At 40.2% G+C, this 21,400-nt stretch overlaps 1 pseudogene; it reads left to right on the top strand.

Annotated features, from left to right (window-relative positions):
- Positions 1-4,950: 4,950 nt before the first annotated feature.
- Positions 4,951-7,383, top strand: LOC122701941 (annotated as a pseudogene).
- Positions 7,384-21,400: the final 14,017 nt, after the last annotated feature.

Here is a 21,400-nt window from a genome sequence, read left to right as displayed (position 1 = left end):
CTTCTCCCTGCTTTTCCATGGTTTCTGATACCTAATAAACTTCTTGCACCCTCAACTGTTTCATTGTCTACTTCCCATGAATCAAACCTGAGTCCCTTTGCAGTCCACCTGAAACTATCACAACATTGTTAATTGGCTACACACCAGTACAAAATAAAAAGTTTTTAAAATTTGATACATTTTGGTTTAGTAGGAAAATAGGAGAATACAAATCTCAAGTAGATTTCAAAGAATATGAGAGGTAAGGAACTGGGAGCTACACTGAGAGAAATGCTTTAGGAATTTGTAGGAAAGGAAAGAGAGGGAGCAAATTTAGGACAAGGGTGCAAGGTGGGAGAAAGTTGAGATCAGGAGGTATATTAGTCAAAGTCCTAACAGGAAACAGATGACACATGCAAAAGGAAAGATTGAAGAGAGTATAATGAAGAGAACAGTCAAAATACATGGGAAGAGTTAGAAACAATAATAATAAAGCAGGGGTGGCGAAATACACCAGGGCTGGTAACATCAAAGACATTACCCTCCCTAGGCTGGACAGCAATGGAGAGCTCACTATTGACAGAGTCATCAAGGGAATCACCTCATGGGAGCAGTGGCCTTAGGAGAGGCCCCAGGCACTACAGAACAGTGAGTGGACTTGTAAGGGACAACTCAGAGGGATAAATCCCTCAACTTGTCCTTCTTCTGCTTCTGATCAACTGCCAGTTCTTCCTATTAGCCAAACCTAACAACATCCAGAGGCAATAGACTTTAGCCTCTCTGGGAACAGAGCAAGTGGATCTGGGGGTGGGGGAGTCAGATAGAATGTATCTAGGAGAGGAAGTATAAACATGCTCTTATATGGGAGAGATAACCCATGAGAGAAGAAATGGTAATAAAACACAAAACAGAGAGAATACATCTTCTGGAAAATAGTCCCTATGGAGGGTGAAGAAAATTGTGTCTGCGGGGAGGGGCCGGCCTTGGTGGAGTCATACAGATGGAAAAACTCCTCTTTCTAAACCTTCATCAGCAGAGATGAGTACTAATAGTGCTTCCCAAGGGACTGAGGCCTGAGTACTTCTCTTCCCTGAGATGAGCTTGATATGCTCCTAAGACTGTTGAAGGCCTTTCCAGGCTACAGTGAGAAAACATCAAGTTTTGATGCACACAGTAAAAAAGATTAGCGAGAGCTTCTTGGAGGACTGAGGGAGTAAAATAAAGGATCCAGGGCACCTCCAAGTTCCAATCTATGCAACAACCCAGGTGCCAGGGGAGAGCAAAGGATGTACTCTTTGCAGCAAAAGCAAGAGTGTAGCCAAGAGAACAGAAACCATTAAGAAGCCTGAACAGCAAAGAATTGCTTCTTTTGAACTGAGGTCCTGGAGAAGACTCTTGAGAGTTCCTTGAACAGCAAGGAGATCAAACCAGTCAATCCTAAAGGAAATCAACCCTGAATATTCATCAGAAGAACTGATGCTGAAGCTGAAGCACCAATACTTTGGCCACCTGATTCGAAGAGCTGACTCACTGGGATGGTTGGATGGCATCACTGACTCCATGGGCAGGAGTTTGAGCAATCTCCGCGAGATAGTGAAGGACAGGGAAGCCTGCGGTGCTGCAGTCCACGGGGTCACAAAGGGTCAACATAATGAGCAACTGAACAACAGCAACAGAAGGCAGTTCCATATGCAGAGGATCTCTCCAAGACCTCCTAGCAGGGAGTGACCAGGAAGCCGAGGTGAGAGGAGGAGGCTGATTTCCTGCCATGTGTGCTAGCTCTGTTCTGGTTGTCCAGCCTCTCTCTTCCTCCTCACTCGATGTTCTCACTTTGTTTCCTTAGTTTGATCATTGCCATTCTGGCCCTCTTTTCTCTCAAGATCTGTATAAAGACAAAGGCTTGAGGTCTGAAAAACAGTGAGAGAAGTGTACATATTAGAAAGAATAGAAACCCCTCCCGGAGGAAAGAGTCCCAGAATTGCTGCCTCTTGGAGCATGACACAGGGGAGGCATGCAGTAAATGCTGAAAGGATGGTGAAAGCAGGACAGCATTCTGTTTAAATTACAGATACAAGAGCCTGAACAGAGATAGTGATTTAATTCACTCATTTCTGATTTTAAAAAACCAAATCAAGAATTAGACCTAAAATCACCAAAAGAGTTAAAACTGTTTATCCAAAAAGGATTCAAATATCAATAACCTCATATGCAGATGATGCCACCCTTATGTCAGAAAGTCAAGAACTAAATAAAGAGCCTCTTGATGAAAGTGAAAGAGGAGAGTGAAAAAGTTGGCTTAAAACTCACTATTCAAAAAACTAAGATCATGGCAGCTGATCTCATCAATTCATGTCAAATAGATGGGGAAACAATGGAAACAGAGACAAATTTTATTTTCTTGGGCTCCAAAATCACTGCATATGGTAACTGCAGTCATGAAATTAAAAGACATTTGCTCCTTGGGAGAAAAGTTATGACCAACCTAGACAGCATATTAAAAAGCAGAGACATTACTTTGCTGACAAAGGTCCATCTAGTCAAAGCTATGGTTTTTCCAGTAGTCATGTATGGATGTGAGGTTTGGACCATAAAGAAAGCTGAGTGCCAAAGAACTGATGCTTTTGAACTGTGGTGTTAGAGAAGACTCTTGAGAGTCCCTTGGACTGCAAGAAGATCAAACCAGTCAATCTTCAAGGAAATCAGTCCTGAATATTCATTGGGAAGACTGATGCTGAAGCTGAAACTCCAATACTTTGGCCACCTGATGCAAAGAACTGACTCATTGGAGAAGACTCTGATGCTGGGAAAGATTGAAGGTGGGAGGAGGAGAGGGGACGACATAGGATGAGATGATTGGAGGGTATAACTGACTCAATGGACATGAGTTTGAGCAAGCTCAAACTTGCTTGTTGGTGATATACAGGGAAGCCTGGTGTGCTGCAGTCCATGGGGTCGCAAAGAGTCGGACATGACTGAGTGAGTGAACTGAACTGAACTGACCCAACAGCACCACACTGAGGAAAGCTCCATTGGCATTCTATTTAAAGTCCAGATCTAGACAAGGATGTTCACCATCAGTGTTTCTTTATATTGTTTAGAAAATTATAAACATTTTTAAAGGATGAAAAATATAAATAAGAGCTTACATTAATTAAAGTTATCCCAGTGAAATTTTAGCAATGCATCTTCCTGAAAAAAAAAAAAAAAAACAATACCAAGGAGAATGTCCTAAATAATTAGTAGCTTTGGAAAGCAGTAGTGTAAAATAGTTATGTTTTGTGAAATGTTTTAGAAAGCAATAATGACCTGAAGGTTTTTAAAATAATAATAATTTGGAAAGATAAAGAGATAAAAGAGAAATATAAGGTAAAAAATTCTAAAACTACTTATGACACTTATGACAGAAATTTCCATTAAATTTCTGAATGGAAAGAATCAATGGGATAAAGATAATCAGTTCTTCCATATTACTTTGTATGTTTCAATATAATAAAACCAGTCTTTTTTAATTGAAAAAATTGTCCAAAATTATTAGTAAAATCCTCCTCCATCATGTGGTAAATACATTAATTCAATTAGTACTGGCATTAAAAACAGAGGAAACTGACTGGTCAGGCAATGATCCTTGAATATGTTTGAATTTAATATTTGACAAAAAAAGTGCATTGCAAAGTAATGGGAAGGTTTATTTACTGAATAGGGCTGCAACAATGATTTAGTTATCTGTTGTTGTTCAGTCACTCAGCCATGTCTGACTCTTTGTGACCCCATGGACTGCAACATGCCAGGCTTCCCTGTCTTTCACCATCTCCCAGAGCTTGCTCAAACTCATGTCTGTTGAGTCAGTGATGCAATCTGACTATCTCATCCTCTGTTGTCCTCTTCTCGTCCTGCCTTCAATCTTTCCCAGTGTCAGGGTCTTTTCTAATGAGTCAGCTGTTCACATCAGGTGGCCAAAGTATTAGAGTTTCAGCTTCAGCATCAGTCCTTCCAATGAATATTCAGGACTGATTTCCTTTATGGTCCAAAAGGAAACTTTTGGAAACTCAGCTTTCTTTCTCATCCAAATCTCACATTCATACATGACTACTGGAAAAACCATAGCTTTGACTAGATGGACCTGTCAGCAAAGTAATGTCTCTGCTTTTTAATATGCTGTCTAGGTTGGTCATAACTTTTCTCCCAAGGAGCAAGCGCCTTTCAATTTCAGGGCTGCAGTTACCATCTGCAGTGATTTTGTAACCCAAAAAAAAATTAAGTCTGTCACTGTTTCTACTGTTTCCCCATCTATTTTCCATGAAGTGATGGGACCAGATGCCATGATCTTAGTTTTCTGAATGTTGAGTTTTAAGCCAACTTTTTCACCCTCCTCTTTCACTTTCATCAAGAGGCTCTTTAGTTCTTCTTTGCTTTCTGCCATAAGGGTGGTGTCATCTGCATATCCGAAGTTATTGATATTTCTCCCGGCAATCTTGATTCCAGCTTGTGCTTCATCCAGCCCAGTGTTTCTCATGATGTACTCTGCATCATGATGCAGATGGGTTGTACATAAAGCCATATACATAAAGGATGGGCTGTACATAAAGCCAAAATAGAAAATTACCTAAGTATGTAAATGGGGGAAAAAGATCTTTTAAAATGTCAAAGTTAAAAAATTAGTCAAAGTTCAAAAAACAATGATGAGAAAGGTAAACCAAAATTATGATATCAATTTTTACTTATTCTATTAATAAAGATTTTTAAATTGAAATTTTTAATTATGGCATGGATGTGATGAAATAGACACTCATAAACAAATTCTGGATGTGTAAAGTATTACTGTGTATCTATGAAGCAACATTTCAGTGTCTGTCAAAAATATAAAAGCCCATGTTGTCACAAAGGGGTAGAAAAACCTCTTTGAAAGACAGTTTAGCAATTATCAATTGAAATCATTTTTTTTGGTCCATTTCACCCAGTAATGTGGAAATTATGGGTAAACTTACATATATGTTTAAATATATATGAACAGTACTTTTATTGGATCGTGTTTTACCATAGAAAATACTGGAAAAAAATTGCATGCCTTTCAAAAGTTCTCATTAAGATATCGGACGTTTATGTGGTACAAAATCATTCAACTTACCAATGAGGCATATCTATAACATGATATGGAGTGGTCTCTGAGACAAGTTAAAAAAGAAAAGAAGAGGAAACAATAAGAAGAGAATGATTAGTATGCTAACATTTGTTTTTGTCTTTTATGAGAAAATATATACAAAAACTATAGATGCAAAAACTATCTCTAGAAAGATTCCCCAAAAACTGGTATTACTGGCTGCCTCTGGTGAAAGAGAAGGGATTTGGGAGGCCCAAACACAGGAGTCTTACTTTCCATTGTTTTACTTTTTAATGTTATTTGATTTTTTTCCCATCTGCATGTGTGACACTAAGAATATCAGAATACTATTAAAAGTAAAATTTTAACATGGCTATGCCCTTTCCCAGGTAGCTCAGTAGTAAAGAATCTGCCTGCCAATGCAGGAGCCACAGGAGACTTGGGTTCGATCCCTGGGTTGGAAAGATCTCCTGGAGGAGGAAATGGCAACCCACTCCAATATTCTTGCCTAGAGAAACCCATGGACAGAGGAGCCTGGCAGGCTACAGTCCATGGTGTTGCAAAGAGTCAGACATGACTGAGGGACTGAGCACACACACATGATATGCCCTTTGCACAGATCACCTTTGTATCATTTTTGAAATTCTACTCAAAGGAAATAATCTGAAAAGTAAAATACTGCTGAACAATATATGAAAGAGCCAAATATAGAAATACAGAAATTGAGATTTCACATCGCTTTTAATGATACTTAAAAATCATGGTTCATTTATTCATCCATGCAGTAAATTTTTACTGCCTATTTTATGTCTTAGAGCATACTACTAAGAGACAAAGGCAAGATAGAAAATTATTTTGTAGGATATAATTGCTTAAATATAAAACAAAAAAAGGGAGTAAAAAATATTAATATTTGTTATCTGTTAGATAACAGATAATTGTTTATTGTTGATATAGTTGGACATGTAGACATACAAGTAGTGATGACAAATAGGTATTCAAACATTTCTGTTTGGAATTAACTTGGGCTTTCCTTATTGCTCCTCTGTGGAATATTTCCCAGAGCCAAAAGAAAGTTGGGGGTCATTCATGAATAAAAGAAATTGTGTCGTTGGTGGCAGTCTCTAATCAGGACCCTCAGCTGAACTTTCAAATGCAACCTCTTTCTTGTTTCTGTTTTATGGACAGCCACCAAGAATAGCATCATTGACTCAATGGACCTGAGTTTGAGCAAGCTCCAGGAGATGGTGAAGGACAGGGAAATGTGTGCTGCAGTTCACGGATTCGCAAAAAGTAAGACACAACTGAGTGACTGAATAACAACCAAGAATAGGGCACCTATCCCATAGATACTACTACCAGTGTTACCGACAGTTCCAGCCTCCAGATTTCCCAGTTCGTCTTGATGGGGCTCCCAGGCACTCATGATTGGCAGCACTGGCTCTCCCTGCCCCTGGCTATGCTCTACTTTTTAGTCTTTGGTACCCATCTCATCACGATCACCATCCAACATGAGCTCTCGCTGCATGAGCCCATGACCTTTCTCCGGGCATATTGACAGCTGTGGACATTAGCCTGGCTACCAGCATCATGCCTAAGATTTTGACTATCTTCTGGTTTGATGCCAAGGCCATTCACCTCCCTAAGTGTTTTGCTCAGATCTGTGCCATCCACTGTTTCGTTTGCATGGAATCTACTATCTTCCTCTGCATGGCAGTGGACAAATACACACCATCTCTCACCCCCTTCAATACCTCTCCATAGTCACTAAAGGTTTTTTGGTCAAAGTCACAGGGTTCATGGCGCTCAGGAAGAGCCTGTTGACCATCCCAGTGCCTATACTGGCTGTCCAGAGACATTACTATTCCAGGAATGAAACTGACCACTGCCTATGCTCTAACTTGGGGGTTGCCAACCTGGCTTGTGATGACATCATTGTGAACAAATTTTACCAACTGATCTTAGCATGGATCCTGACAGGGAGTGACATGCCTCTGGTTGTTTCTTCCTGTGCTTTAATCCTTGATTCTGTGCTGAGACTGATATCACCAGAAGTAATGTCAAAAGCTCTGAGCACCAGCAGCTCCCACATCATCCTCATCTTCTTCCTCTACACAGGTGTCATTGTGCTATCTGACACACACCTTGCAGATAAAAAAGCTTCCTATTATCCCTGTACTCCTCAATGTGCTACACAACATCATCCCTCTGCACTCAACCCCATGATCTATGCACTTAGGATGCGTGAGCTCACACTGAGCATCCAGAGGCTGCTTGGGCTGCATGAAGACGAGTCAACCAATTAACTCCAGTTTTACTTCATTTTATTTTTTTAATTTTATTTTATTTTTGTCACACTGGGTCTTTGTTGCTTCACACGGGCTTTCTCTAGTTGCTGTGAGAGGAGGTTACTCTTCATTGCCCTGCACGGGCTTCTCGTTGCCATGGCTTCTGCTGTTGTGAAGCGCCAGCTCGAGGTGCGTGGGCTTCAGGAGTTGTGGCACACAGGCTCATTAGTTGTGGCTTATGGGCACTAGAGCTTGAGCTTAGAAGTTGTGGCATAGGGGCTTAGTTGTTCCTCAGCCTGTGGAATCTTCTCAGATCAGGGATCGAACCCATGTCCCCTACATTGGCAGGTAGATTCATATCCACTCCACTACTAAGGAAATCCAACTCCAGTTTTAGAAGGCTATTAAGGTGTTAGGTAAGGACAGAAGTTTTAGCTCTCAATAGACCTGGGTTGTAATCTGCCTTTATCTCTTACTAGAAAAAAAAAATGGGCAATAAAATCATAAACACTGTCAGTCTCACTAATTAAAATATACATAGGAAATTACAATAAAATTTCCTACTAATATAACATAAGAATAGAAAAATGTAAGGTCCCTGACAACTGATGCCACCCTGAGATTGATACTCTTTTTTTAACTTATTTTTAATTGGAGGATAATTGCTTTACAACATGGATCAGCCAGAAGTATACGTATGTCCCTTCTTTCCTGAGCCTCCCTCCCTGGCCCCACCCCATCTCACCGCTGTAAGTTGTCACAGAGCACCAGGTTGAGCGCCCTGTGTTATACAATGACTCTGCACTAGCTATCTGTTTTACCTGTGGGAATGTATATGTTTCAGTGCTACTCTCTCAGTTCTCCTCCTTCCCCTGCTATGTCCACATGTCTGTCCTCTGTGTCTACCTGAGACCGATACTCTTACACAGTGACTAAGACTGTAAATTGATCCAAATGTCCCCAAAAGAAATTTGACAAAATTTATCAAATGTTCATAAATGTTCAAATTTGTTTATTCATAATTCTATTTTGAGAAAAATAGCCAGAAGAAATAGTTTCAATGTAAGCAAAAATGTATTCACGAGTTCATTGTAACATTACTGTTAATAGAAAATGGAGTCCTTAAAAACATTCATATAAATTTACTTGAACTGCTAGATATTTGTGTTTTTCCTATGTAATTTTCATAACAAGAAAAAGTTTTAAATATATGCTTATTAAGAAGGGACAGAGAAAAGTTTTGTGCCAGAAAACCTCAATAGCATCTATAATAAGTATTATTTTTAATTAATGTATAATAAGTGCTGAGTACTTCTTATAGGCCAAAAAACTGAGACATACATATTAGATATTACATTTATATATACATATATATCATCTGATTTAATACAACAACCCTGTGAGGCTGGTACAATATTATTCTCAATTTACAACTAAGGAAACTGGGGCACTGGGGGTGGAGGGAAAGTGAAAAGTGAAAGTGAAGTCGCTCAGTAGTGTCCGACTCTGCAACCCTATGGACTGTAGCCTACCAGGCTCCTTCACCCATGGGATTTTCCAGGCAAGAGTACTGGAGTGGGTTGCCATTTTCTTCTCCAGGGCATCTTCCCAACCCAGGGATCGAACCCGGGTCTCCCACATTGTAAGCAGATGCTTTACCATCTGAGCCACGAGGGAAGTCCTCGTGGACCGGGGAGGGGGGGTAGTGGGAGAGGGGTTGGGGGGGCGGGGATTATAGAACTTGCCTCTGCCAGTAGTTATCAAGCGTGAGAGCTGGGATTCAAGAGATCGGAAGTTTGATTGCATAACCTTCGCACGGTTCTCCCTCTTAGTCTTGCTGTGTTCCAAAATTTCTGCATGATTTTGAGCAACTTATGAAACCTCACTATGCTTCAGTTCTTCAACTTAAAAGTCATAATAATCAGAAGTTTTAGCTCTTAATAGACCTGGGTTGTAATCTGCCTTTGTCTCTTAACAGGAAAAAAATGTTAGAAATCACAGCTTGCTGTGACAATCAGATAATCAAGAGATAATAAAGAAAACATGCTTTGAGATATGATATATTCACGGGGAAAAAATTATCTAATTGTGTAGCAAAATTTTCTTCCTAGGAAAAGAAGAAAATGGCCCCAGAAATGCCTTAGAAAAGTAGTTCCAAATAACCAGTTATTTAAATCTAATTTTATTTTTTGAACATCTAACAAAAACACACACTTTTGCATTCAAGAACTCTGATCCTTGATCATTTTGTATGTTCTCTGAGTTTAGTACAGAGCTCTGTACAAGATGTGTGGGTGTACTCAGTCACTCAGTTGTGTCCAACTCTTTGTGACCCCATAGACCATAACCCTCAGGCTCCTCGTCCATGAGATTTTCCCAGCAAGACTATTACAGTAGGTTGCCATTTCCTCTGCTAGATTCTTGATAAACACTTTATCCATGATGCAGTGATTCAGAGAAGCATAACACAGTCTGCTGAATCATTTGTACAAAGAAAATACCCTAGACCACGGTCCGGAGAAAGACCTCAGGAAGTATGCATGTGAGTCCATCTTGGAAAACAACTTCTTGGAAGACAACACTCAGACTGAAACAACATCAGAAACCATGAGCTCACCCCACCAGGGAAGTAGCTGCTGGGCAGCACAGCAGGCCTGCAGGCAGGCAGTCCACCATGTGAGACAGGCCAGCCTAAGAGTTATGCCTAGAAACCTACTCAAGAACAAAGGCTACAAGTTTCCTCCAAAAGGAGCTCCTGCTTCACTCTTGTTGGACAGTGGCCACTGATTCTGATCGAAAACAATTCTACACAGTGTGAGTCTATGTGTAGGAGCCCATATTGCAGATCATTGCCAACAATTGCTGTGGTGATGTGTCTCTCAATTCTTTTCAAAAATACATGAACATCCAACATGCAACCTGGAGTCTCAGCAAAATGTCTGACATGACAGAAAGATCAGAGCAGTTAATTATGCTGTTTAATCTTCATGAACTATTCCTCTTTGTCATGTATATTACATCTACACATTTGTTTTGCTTTATATGAATTTAATACTGTCACACTATTTTATTTTTAATTGCCTATTTATCTTTTCTCACACATTTATTTTCATATCCAGTTGATATTTTAATTTGGGCCTCTCTTTTCAAAACGGCATTCAGTTTAGTTCAGTTTAGTCACTCAGTCGTGTCCGACTGTTTGTGACCCCATGAACCACAGCATGCCAGGCCTCCGTGTCCATCACCACTCCCAAAGTCCACCCAAACCCATGTCCACTGAGTCAGTGATGCCATCCAACAAACTTATCCTCTGTCATCCCCTTCTCCTTCTGCCCTCAATCTTTCCCAACATTAGGGTCTTCTCCAATGAGTCAGTTCTTCGCATCAGGTGTTTGGAGTTTGGAGTTTCAGCTTCAACATCAGTCCTTCCAATGAACACCCAGAACTGATCCCCTTTAGGATGGACTGGTTGGATCTCCTTGCAGTCCAAGGGACTCTCAAGAGTCTTCTCCAACACCACAGTTCAAAAGCGTCAATTCTTCGGCACTCAGCTTCCTTTATAGTCCAACTCTCAGCATTAGCTGCATCTTTATTATTTAACCTAATCTGAGAGACTTACCACTTAAGTAGGGAGATTCAGCCTAGCCACATTTATCATAATTCCATATTTGTGGCTGCCTTTGTCATCATTTATTTTCATTATGTTTTCTTGTTTGTTTTTTTTACTTCTGACTTTTGCTGAATTGATCCATTTCATGAGTGAAAATCTCTCAGTCATGTCCAACTCTGGCAACCCCATGGACTCTACAATCCATGGAATTCTCCTGGTCAGAATACTGGAGAAGGTAGCCTTTCCCTTCTCCAGGGGATCTTCCAGACCCAGGGATTGAACACCGGTGTCCCACATTGCAGGCAGATTATTTACCATCTGTGCCACAAGGGAAGCCCAAGAATACTGGAGTGGGTAGCCTATCCCTTCTCCAGCAGATCTTCCCGACCCAGGAATGAAACTGTGGCCTCCTGCATTGCAGGCAGATTCTATACCAACTGAGCTATTAGGAAAGATCTCCCTATATATCCATTTCTTTGACTTAGAAGTTTTACCAGATTTATCTGCTTGACTGGTTATTATATTCATAACTTTAGGGACACTTTCAACTTTATATTTCTGTATTATTCCAAATCATATAGTAGTGATTCAGTGTTTTGTCCTTCTAATACTAAGCTCAAGATAAGAACGTAAAGCATTTTTCTGTTCCTTTTATTCCCTATCAAGCTTCTCACTGGGTGTGGCATATTACAAAGATGACTGCAACATCTCCATCCCTCAGACTCTGTTGCAATGTAACCAGGAAATTCCCCATCGAGAAGTTGAATCTAATTACTGCCCACCACCTTGAATCTGAGCTGGCCTTAGTGATTCACTTACAGCTAATAGACTGTGACAGAAGTCCAGGCCAGGAAAACACATCCAGCATCCACTTGTGCCTCTTGTAACGTTTGGTCCCTGGATGCTCCCACTAAAAATCCCACCGTCATGCAAAAAGAAGTCTAAGCCACATGACGAGGCCATGGGTAGGTGTTCCAGTCAGCAATCTCAGCTGAGCCCAGCTTTGAAATTGTATCAGTCCAGGAACCAAGGCTGTAAGTGATTCCAACCCTGGGAATTTGATCACCCCCAGCTATTTGAGGCTCCTGAGCTGAGGTTTCAGATACATGGAGTAAAAAGAAAACCTCTCCACTGCACTCTTCTTGAATTCCTGACCCTCAGAATTTGTGAGAGTGATAAAATAGGTATTGTTTTACACTCTGTGCTTGTACAAAGCATAGATAACTAGAACACTGAATTTTGCTGAAATCATTTGGAATTTTAGTCTCAAGTCATTGTTGATGATTAATGTGAAACATATCTCTTCTTTTTTTTTTTTTTTTGAGTCAACAGAACTGGTTTTATTTTTTTTTTTTTTTTAACTTTTTATTAGTTGGAGGCTAATTACTTCACAACATTTCAGTGGGTTTTGTCATACATTAATATGAATCAGCCATAGATTTACACGTATTCCCCATCCTGATCCCCCCTCCCACCTCCCTCTCCACCCGATTCCTCTGGGTCTTCCCAGTGCACCGGGCCCGAGCACTTGTCTCATGCATCCCACCTGGGCTGGTGATCTGTTTCACCATAGATAGTATACATGCTGTTCTTTTGAAATATCCCACCCTCACATTCTCCCACATAGTTCAATAGTCTGTTCTGTATTTCTGTGTCTCTTTTTCTGTTTTGCATATAGGATTATCATTACCATCTTTCTAAACTCCATATATATGCGTTAGTATGCTGTAATGTTCTTTATCTTTCTGGCTTACTTCACTCTGTATAAGGGGCTCCAGTTTCATCCATCTCATTAGGACTGGTTCAAATGAATTCTTTTTAATGGCTGAGTAATATTCCATGGTGTAAATAACACGCTTCTGAATAACCAACAAATCATAGAAGAAATCAAAAAAGAAATCAAAATATGTATAGAAATGAATGAAAATGAAAACACAACAACCCAAAACCTATGGGACACTGTAAAAGCAGTGCTTAGGGGAAGGTTCATAGCATTACAGGCTTACCTCAAGAAACAAGAAAAAAACCAAATAAATAACCTAACTCTACACCTAAAGCAATTAGAGAAGGAAGAAATGAAGAACCCCAGGGTTAGCAGAAGGAAAGAAATCTTAAAAATCAGGGCAGAAATAAATGCAAAAGAAACTAAAGAGACCATAGCAAAAGTCAACAAAGCTAAAAGCTGGTTTTTTGAAAAAATAAACAAAATTGACAAACCATTAGCAAGACTCATTAAGAAACAAAGAGAGAAGGACCAAATTAACAAAATTAGAAATGAAAATGGAGAGATCACAACAGACAACACTGAAATCCAAAGGATCATAAGAGACTACTACCAGCAGCTCTATGCCAATAAAATGGACAACTTGGATGAAATGGACAAATTCTTAGAAAAGTATAACCTTCCAAAACTGAACCAGGAAGAAATAGAAGATCTTAACAGACCCATCACAAGCAAGGAAATCGAAACTGTAATCAAAAATCTTCCAGCAAACAAAAGCCCAGGACCAGATGGCTTCACAGCTGAATTCTACCAAAAATTTAGAGAAGAGCTAACACCTATCTTACTCAAACTCTTCCAGAAAATTGCAGATGAAGGTAAGCTTCCAAACTCATTCTATGAGGCCACCATCACCCTAATTCCAAAACCAGACAAAGATGCCACAAAAAAAGAAAACTACAGACCAATATCACTGATGAACATAGATGCAAAAATCCTTAACAAAATTCTAGCAAACAGAATCCAACAACATATTAAAAAAATCATACACCACAACCAAGTGGGCTTTATCCCAGGAATGCAAGGATTCTTTAATATCCGCAAATCAATCAATGTAATACACCACATTAACAAATTGAAAGATAAAAACCATATGATTATCTCAATAGATGCAGAGAAAGCCTTTGACAAAATTCAACACTCATTTATGATTAAAACTCTCCAGAAAGCAGGAATAGAAGGAACATACCTCAACATAATAAAAGCTATATATGACAAACCCACAGCAAGCATTACCCTCAATGGTGAAAAATTGAAAGCATTTCCCCTGAAATCAGGAACAAGACAAGGGTGCCCACTCTCACCACTACTATTCAACATAGTGTTGGAAGTTTTGGCCACAGCAATCAGAGCAGAAAAAGAAGTAAAAGGAATCCAGATAGGAAAAGAAGAAGTGAAACTCTCACTGTTTGCAGATGACATGATCCTCTACATAGAAAACCCTAAAGATTCTACCAGAAAATTACTAGAGCTAATCAATGAATATAGTAAAGTTGCAGGATATAAAATTAACACACAGAAATCCCTTGCATTCCTATATACTAACAATGAAAAAACAGAAAGAGAAATTAAGGAAACAATACCATTCACCATTGCAACAAAAAGAATAAAATACTTAGGAGTATATCTACCTAAAGAAACAAAATACCTATACATAGAAAACTATAAAACACTGATGAAAGAAATCAAAGAGGACACAAACAGATGGAGAAACATACCGTGTTCATGGATTGGAAGAATCAATATTGTCAAAATGGCTATTCTACCCAAAGCAATCTATAGATTCAATGCAATCCCTATCAAGCTACCAATGGTATTTTTCACAGAACTAGAACATATCTCTTCTATATCAAAAGTATTTTAGAGCTTTTAGTAAAGCTCACAATTACATTAAGAAAATCTATTTTTGTTTCACTGTGAAGCTTTACCAAATTCACTGTTTATAACTTTTTGTATACATTTCCCCAATGTATCATTCTCTATCCAATAAAGAGAGGGAAGCCATATAATCTGAACAGGAAATATTAAATAAAAAGAATTATCAACTATAACAAGAAACTGGAAAATCAAGGGATTGCCTAGTAAGTAGAGAGAACTCTAAAGATTATATAAAGAGCAGATATAGAAGCAGCCACTGCCACTAGAGGTGAGATGGATTCTCCGAAAGAGGAGCTCCACTGGGCTGAGATCCAGTCCTTGTTGGAGAGGGTACACTGAATGGGAAAGTTGCTGTGACATTGTGCCAGCAGAACTTGCTAGAAATCCGCCTTGCAGGGTGCCAGAGAAAACTGTTCACAAGAAAGTATACTACCAGAGGCATTCTGCTACAAAACCATAACAGGGAGCTTCTAGGAGGGGCTGCTGGCCACCACGTGCTGCAAAAGCTGTACTGGAGAAGTTGATTAGGCTCAGCAAAGCCTGCAGGCACTTAATCTTAAAAAGATGACTGAATCTCAGTAGGAGAGCTCTGTGGCATTTTAACTAACCTAGGCTCCATCTCTCCCTCTGTGACTCAGTGACAATCCTGAAAAGAGCAGCCTGTGTTCCCTGTGTGGGCTTGTGGTCCTGGAAGGAGTGGAGCAGACCTTGTTCTCAAAGAATTGTTGTCATTTTTTAACCCATCTGGTGGCTCCCTGAAAGACAGAAACAAAGAGCTTGCCTTTATTTCACGTAACTCAGAACTCTCCCCAGATAAAGTATAGGTTATAAAGATATAGTAGAGGTTACTTGAGGGCATTTGGCAAAAAGTATTTAAACACAATTGTGTTAGGCTCTGTGATTTGGAAAGGAATGACGGTCAAAGCAAACAATGGACACACCATATGACCCAGCAATCCCACTCCTGGGCATACACACTGAGGAAACCAGATCTGAAAGAGACACGTGCACCCCAATGTTCATCGCAGCACTGTTTATAATAGCCAGGACATGGAAGCAACCTAGATGCCCATCAGCAGATGAATGGATAAGGAAGCTGTGGTACATATACACCATGGAATATTACTCAGCCATTAAAAAGAATTCATTTGAACCAGTCCTAATGAGATGGATGAAGCTGGAGCCCATTATACAGAGTGAAGTAAGCCAGAAAGATAAAGAACATTACAGCATACTAACACATATATATGGAATTTAGAAAGGTGATAACGATAACCCTATATGCAAAACAGAAAAAGAGACACAGAAATACAGAACAGACTTTTGAACTTTGTGGGGGAATGTGAGGGTGGGATATTTCAAAAGAACAGCATGTATACTATCTATGGTGAAACAGATCACCAGCCCAGGTGGGATGCATGAGACAAGTGCTCCGGCCTGGTGCACTGGGAAGACCCAGAGGAATCGGGTGGAGAGGGAGGTGGGAGGGGGGATCGGGATTGGGAATACATGTAAATCCATGGCTGATTCATATCAATGTATGACAAAACCCACTGGAAAAAAATAAAAAAAAAAAAAAAAAAAAAAACAATGGACACACCAAATGCTTGGGAGGAAAGGCTGAGGAGTGAGATGTCTTGGCAAATAAGGGCTCTGAAAAGCTCCCACGTATCCTGGGGAGGTCGAAAACCATAAGCATGCTCAGGGCTAGGGGTGTAATTGGAAAGACCAAGATAAAAAGACAGAAGACTAAAATGACTAATATTAAGTATGAATATGGGAACATTACTACCAAGCTCACAAAAAGCTAAAAATATTATAAGAGAATAAAAAATTGCATGCCAGCAAATTTGATAACCTACATTAAAGGGAAAAATTTCTAGAAACATACGCTCAACAAGATATCAAAAACATAAACAGGCTTATAACAAGTAAAAATGCTGACTCAGGAATCAAAAATCTTCCAACAGGAAAAGCCCAACCCCAGACGGCTTCACTGATTAACTCTCTCAAATGTTTAAATAAGAATTAACACAGAGCCTTCCTAACTTATTCCAAAAAATAGAGGATAATAGAATATTTTGTGGGCTTCCCAGGCAGCGCTAGTGGTCAAGAACTCACCTTCCAATGCAGGAGATGTAAGAGACTAAGGTCCAATCCCTGGGTTGAGAAGATTCCCTAGAGGAAGTCATGGCAGTCCACTCCAGTATTCTTTCCTGGAGAATCCCATGGACATATGAACCTGGTGGGCTACAGTCCATGGGGTCGCAAAGAGTCAGACATGACTGAAGTGACTTAGCATAGCACAACACACACAGAATACTTCTAAACTCATTCTATGAGACCAGAATTACCATCATCATACTTTTAAATTCCTTAAGACTTCTCCCATATGCCTCTTCTCAATATTTATTCACACATTTGACAAACATTTATCAAACATCCACTAAGTGCTGGGAACTAATCTAAGCGCTGGGTTTAGAGCAGTGAACAAAAATGGCAAAAAGTATACTCTTGGGGAGCTTACATTTTAGTATGAGAAAAAGAAAAAAAAATGATTTACAATATGCATGTCATGAGATGCTATGTGCCATGGAGATATGCAAGCAGAGAATTATATAGAGCTGGAGTTGCTAATTTAGATAGAATGACCAGAGAATACATCTCTCATTAAAGAGCATTTTATCTGAATACAAACTCAATATCACTCTTTTACTCCTATTTAATTAACACTAAAAGTACAAGATGGTGCAGTAGAAGGATGTTCACTCATCTTCTCCTGCAAGAACTCCAAAATTACAACTCACTGCTGAACAACCATCACCAGGAGAATGGTGGATCCCACCAAAAAAAATACCCCACATCCAAGGGCAAAGGAGAAGCCCCAGCAAGATGGTAGGAGGGGCAAAATTGCATTTAGACTCAAACCCCATACCTGCCAGAGATGCTCAGAAGGCTCAAACAAAACCTTGTGTGCCCCAGGAGAACCCAGAGAGTGAGTCAGTCCTGCCTTTGAATGTTTGAGTGTCTCCTGCGGAGGTACGGGTCAGCAGTGGCTTACCGCAGGGGCAGGGGCTCTGGGTGCAGCAGACCTGGGTATGGCATAAGCTCTCTTGAAGGAGGTTGCCATTTACCCCACCATAGAGCCACCAGAAATGACACAGGGCTGGGGAAACAGACTCTTGTAGGGCACAAACAAAACCGTGTGTGCACCATGACCCAGGAGAAAGAAGCAGTGACCCCACAAGAGACTGGCCCAGACTGGCCTGTGGGTGTCTAAGAGTCTCTGGCGGAGGCGTGGGTCAGTGGTGGCCTGCTGCAGGGTCAGGGGCACTGAGCGTGGCAGTGCATGCACAGGACCTTTTGAAGGAGGTCACCATTATCTTCATTATCTCCACCATAATTTGGTCTCAGGTGAAACAACAGGGAGGGAACCCAGCCCCGCCCATCAACAGAAAACTGGATTAAAAATTTAATCCCAATCTGATGGGCCACATGACCCCACCCATCAGAACAAGATCCAGTTTCCCTTTCAGTCAGACTCTGCCATATGAAAGCTTCCATAAGCCTCCTATCCTTATCCATCAGAGGGCAGACAGAAAGAAAACCACAAGCACAGAAACTAATAAAACTGATCATATGAACCACAGCCTTGTCTAACTCAGTGAAACTATGAGCCATGCCATGTAGGGCCACCCAAGATGGACAGGTCACGGTGGAGAGTTCTAACAAAACGTGGTCCACTGGAAAAGGGAATGGCAAACCACTTCAGTATTCTTGCCTTGGGAATCCCATGAACAGTTTGAAAAGGCAAAAAAATAGGACACTGAAATAGGAACTCCCCAGGTCAGTAGGTGCCCAATATGCTACTGGAGAACAGTGGAAAAATAAATCCATAAAGAATGAAGAGACAGAGCCAAAGCAAAAACAGCACCTAGTTGTGGATGTAACTGGTGTTGGAAGCTAAGTCTGATGCTATAAAGAACAATATTGCATAGGAACTTGGAATGTTAGGTCCATGAATTAAGGCAAATTGGAAGTGGTCAAACAGGAGATGGCAAGAGTGAACGGCAACATTTTAGGAATCAGCGAATTAAAATGGACTGGAATGGGTGAATTTAACTCAGATGATCACTATATCTACTACTGTGGACAAAAATCCCTTAGAAGAAATGGAGTAGCCCTCCAAGAGTCTGAAATGCAGCACTTGGATGCAATCTCAAAAACAACAGAATGGTTTGTTTCCAAGGCAAACCATTCAATATCACAGTAATCCAAGTCTATGCCCTGACCAGTAATGCTGAAGAAGCTAAACTTAAATGGTTCTATGAAAACCTATAAGACCTTCTAGAACTAACACCCACCAAAGATGTCTTTTTCATTATAGGGGATTGGAATGCAAAAGTAAGAAGTCAAGAAACACCTGGAGTAACAGGGAAATTTGGCCTTGGAGTACAAAATGAAGCAGGGAAAAAGCTAATAGAGTTTTGCCAAGAGAACGCACTGGTCATAGCAAACACCCTCTTCCAACAGCACAAGAGAAGACTCTACACATGGACATCACCATATGGTCAATACCAAAATCAGATTGATTACACTCGTTGCAGCTGAAGATGGAAAAGCTTCATACAGTCAGCAAAAACAATACTGGGAGCTGACTGTGGCTCAGATCATGAACCTCTTATTGCCAAATTCAGATTTAAATTGAAGAAAGTAGGGAAAACCACTAGACCATTCAGGTATGATGTAAATCAAATCCCTTACGATTATACAGTGGAAGTGACAAATTGATTCAAGGGATTAGATCTGATGGACTGTCTGAAGAACTATGGACAGAGGTTCATGACATTGTAAGGAGGCAGGGATCAAGACCATCCCCAAGAAAAAGAAATGCCAAAAGGCAAAATGGTTGCCTGAGGAGGCCTTACAAATCGCTGAGAAAAGAAGAGAAGCTAAAGGAAAAGGAGAAAAGGAAAGATATACCCATTTGAATGCAGAGTTCCAAAGAATAGCAAGGAGAAATAAGAAAGCCTTCCTCAGTGATCAGTGCAAAGAAATAGAGGAAAACAACAGAATGGGAAAGACAAGAGATCTCTTCAAGAAAATTAGAGGTAACAAGGGAATACTTCATGTAAAGATGGGCACATTAAAGGACAGAAGTGGTACGGACCTAACAGAAGCAGAAGATATTAAGAAGAGGTGGCAAGAATACACAGAAAAACCATACAGAAAAGATCTTCATGACCCAGATAATCACTATGGTGTGATCACTCACCTAGAGCCAGACATCCTGGAATGTGAAGTCAAGTGGGCCTTAGGAAGCATCACTATGAACAAAGTTAGTGGAGGTGATGGAATTCCAGCTGAGCTATTTCAAATCCTAAAAGATGATGCTGTGAAAGTGATTTACTCAATAGGCCAGCAAATTTGGAAAACTCAGCAGTGGCCACAGGATTGGAAAAGGTCAGTTTTCATTCCAATCCCAAAGAAAGGCAATGGCAAAGAACGTTCAAACTACCACACAATTGCACTCTTCTCACACGCTGGCAAAGTAATGCTCAAAATTCTTCAAGCCAAGCTTCAACAGTACATGAACTGAGAACTTCCAGATGTTCAAGCTGAATTTAGAAAAGGCAGAGGAAACAGAGATCAAATTGCCAAATCCATTGGATTATTGAAAAAGCAAGAGAATTCCAGAAAACATCTACTTCTGCTTTATTGACTATGCTAAAGCCTTTGACAGTGTGGATCACAACAAACGGTGGAAAATTCTTAGAGATGGGAACACCAGACCACCTTACCTGAATAATCTGTATGCAGAACAAGAGACAACAGTTAGAACAGGACATGGAACAACAGGCTGGTTCCAAATCAGGAAAGGAGTATGTCAAGGCTGTATATTGTCACCCTGCTTATTTAACTTATATGCAGAATACATCATGCAAAATGCCAGGCTGGATAAAGCACAAGCTGGAATAAAGTTTTCCAGAAGAAATATCAATAACCTCAGATACGCAGATGACACAATGCTTATGGCAGAAAGTGAAGAAGAGCTAAAGAGCCTCTTGATGAAAGTGAAAGAGAAGAGTGAAAATGTTGGCTTAAAACTCAACATTCAGAAAACTAAGATCATGGCATCTCGTCCCATCACTTCATGGCAAATAAATGGGAAAAAATGGAAACAGGGAGAGACTTTATTTTGGGGGGATCTAAAATCACTGCAGATGGTGACTGCAGTCATGAAATTAAAAGATGCTTGCTCCTTGGAAGAGAAGCTATAACAAACCTAGATAGTATATTTAAAAGCAGCGACATTACTTTGCCAAAAAAGGTCCATCTAGTCAAAGGTATGGTTTTTCCAATAGTCATGTATGGATGTGAGAGTTGGACCAAAAAGAAAGCTGAGAGCCGAAGAATTGATGCTTTTGAACTGTGGTGTTGGAGAAGACTCTTGAGAGTCCCTTGGATTGCAAGGAGATCAAACCAATCCATCCTAAAGGAAGTCAGTCCTGAATATTATTGGAAGGACTGATGCTGTAGCTGAAACTCCAATACTTTGGCCACCTGATGCAAAGAACTGACTCATTTGAAAAGACCTTGATGCTAGGAAAGACTGAAGGTGGGAGGAAAAGGGGATGACAGAGGATGAGATGGTTGGATGGAATCACCCACTCAATGAAGAGGAGTTTGAGTAAACTCCAGTAGTTGCTAACAGACAGGGAAGCCTGGCATGGCATGGTGCAGTCCATAGGGTCGCAGAGAGTCCG

The sequence above is a fragment of the Cervus elaphus genome, chromosome 1 (assembly GCF_910594005.1).
Source record: "Cervus elaphus chromosome 1, mCerEla1.1, whole genome shotgun sequence".
In the NCBI taxonomy this organism is placed as follows: domain Eukaryota; kingdom Metazoa; phylum Chordata; class Mammalia; order Artiodactyla; family Cervidae; genus Cervus; species Cervus elaphus.
Note: the sequence above shows the minus strand (reverse complement) of the source record. Positions and strands in the feature narration are given on the sequence as shown.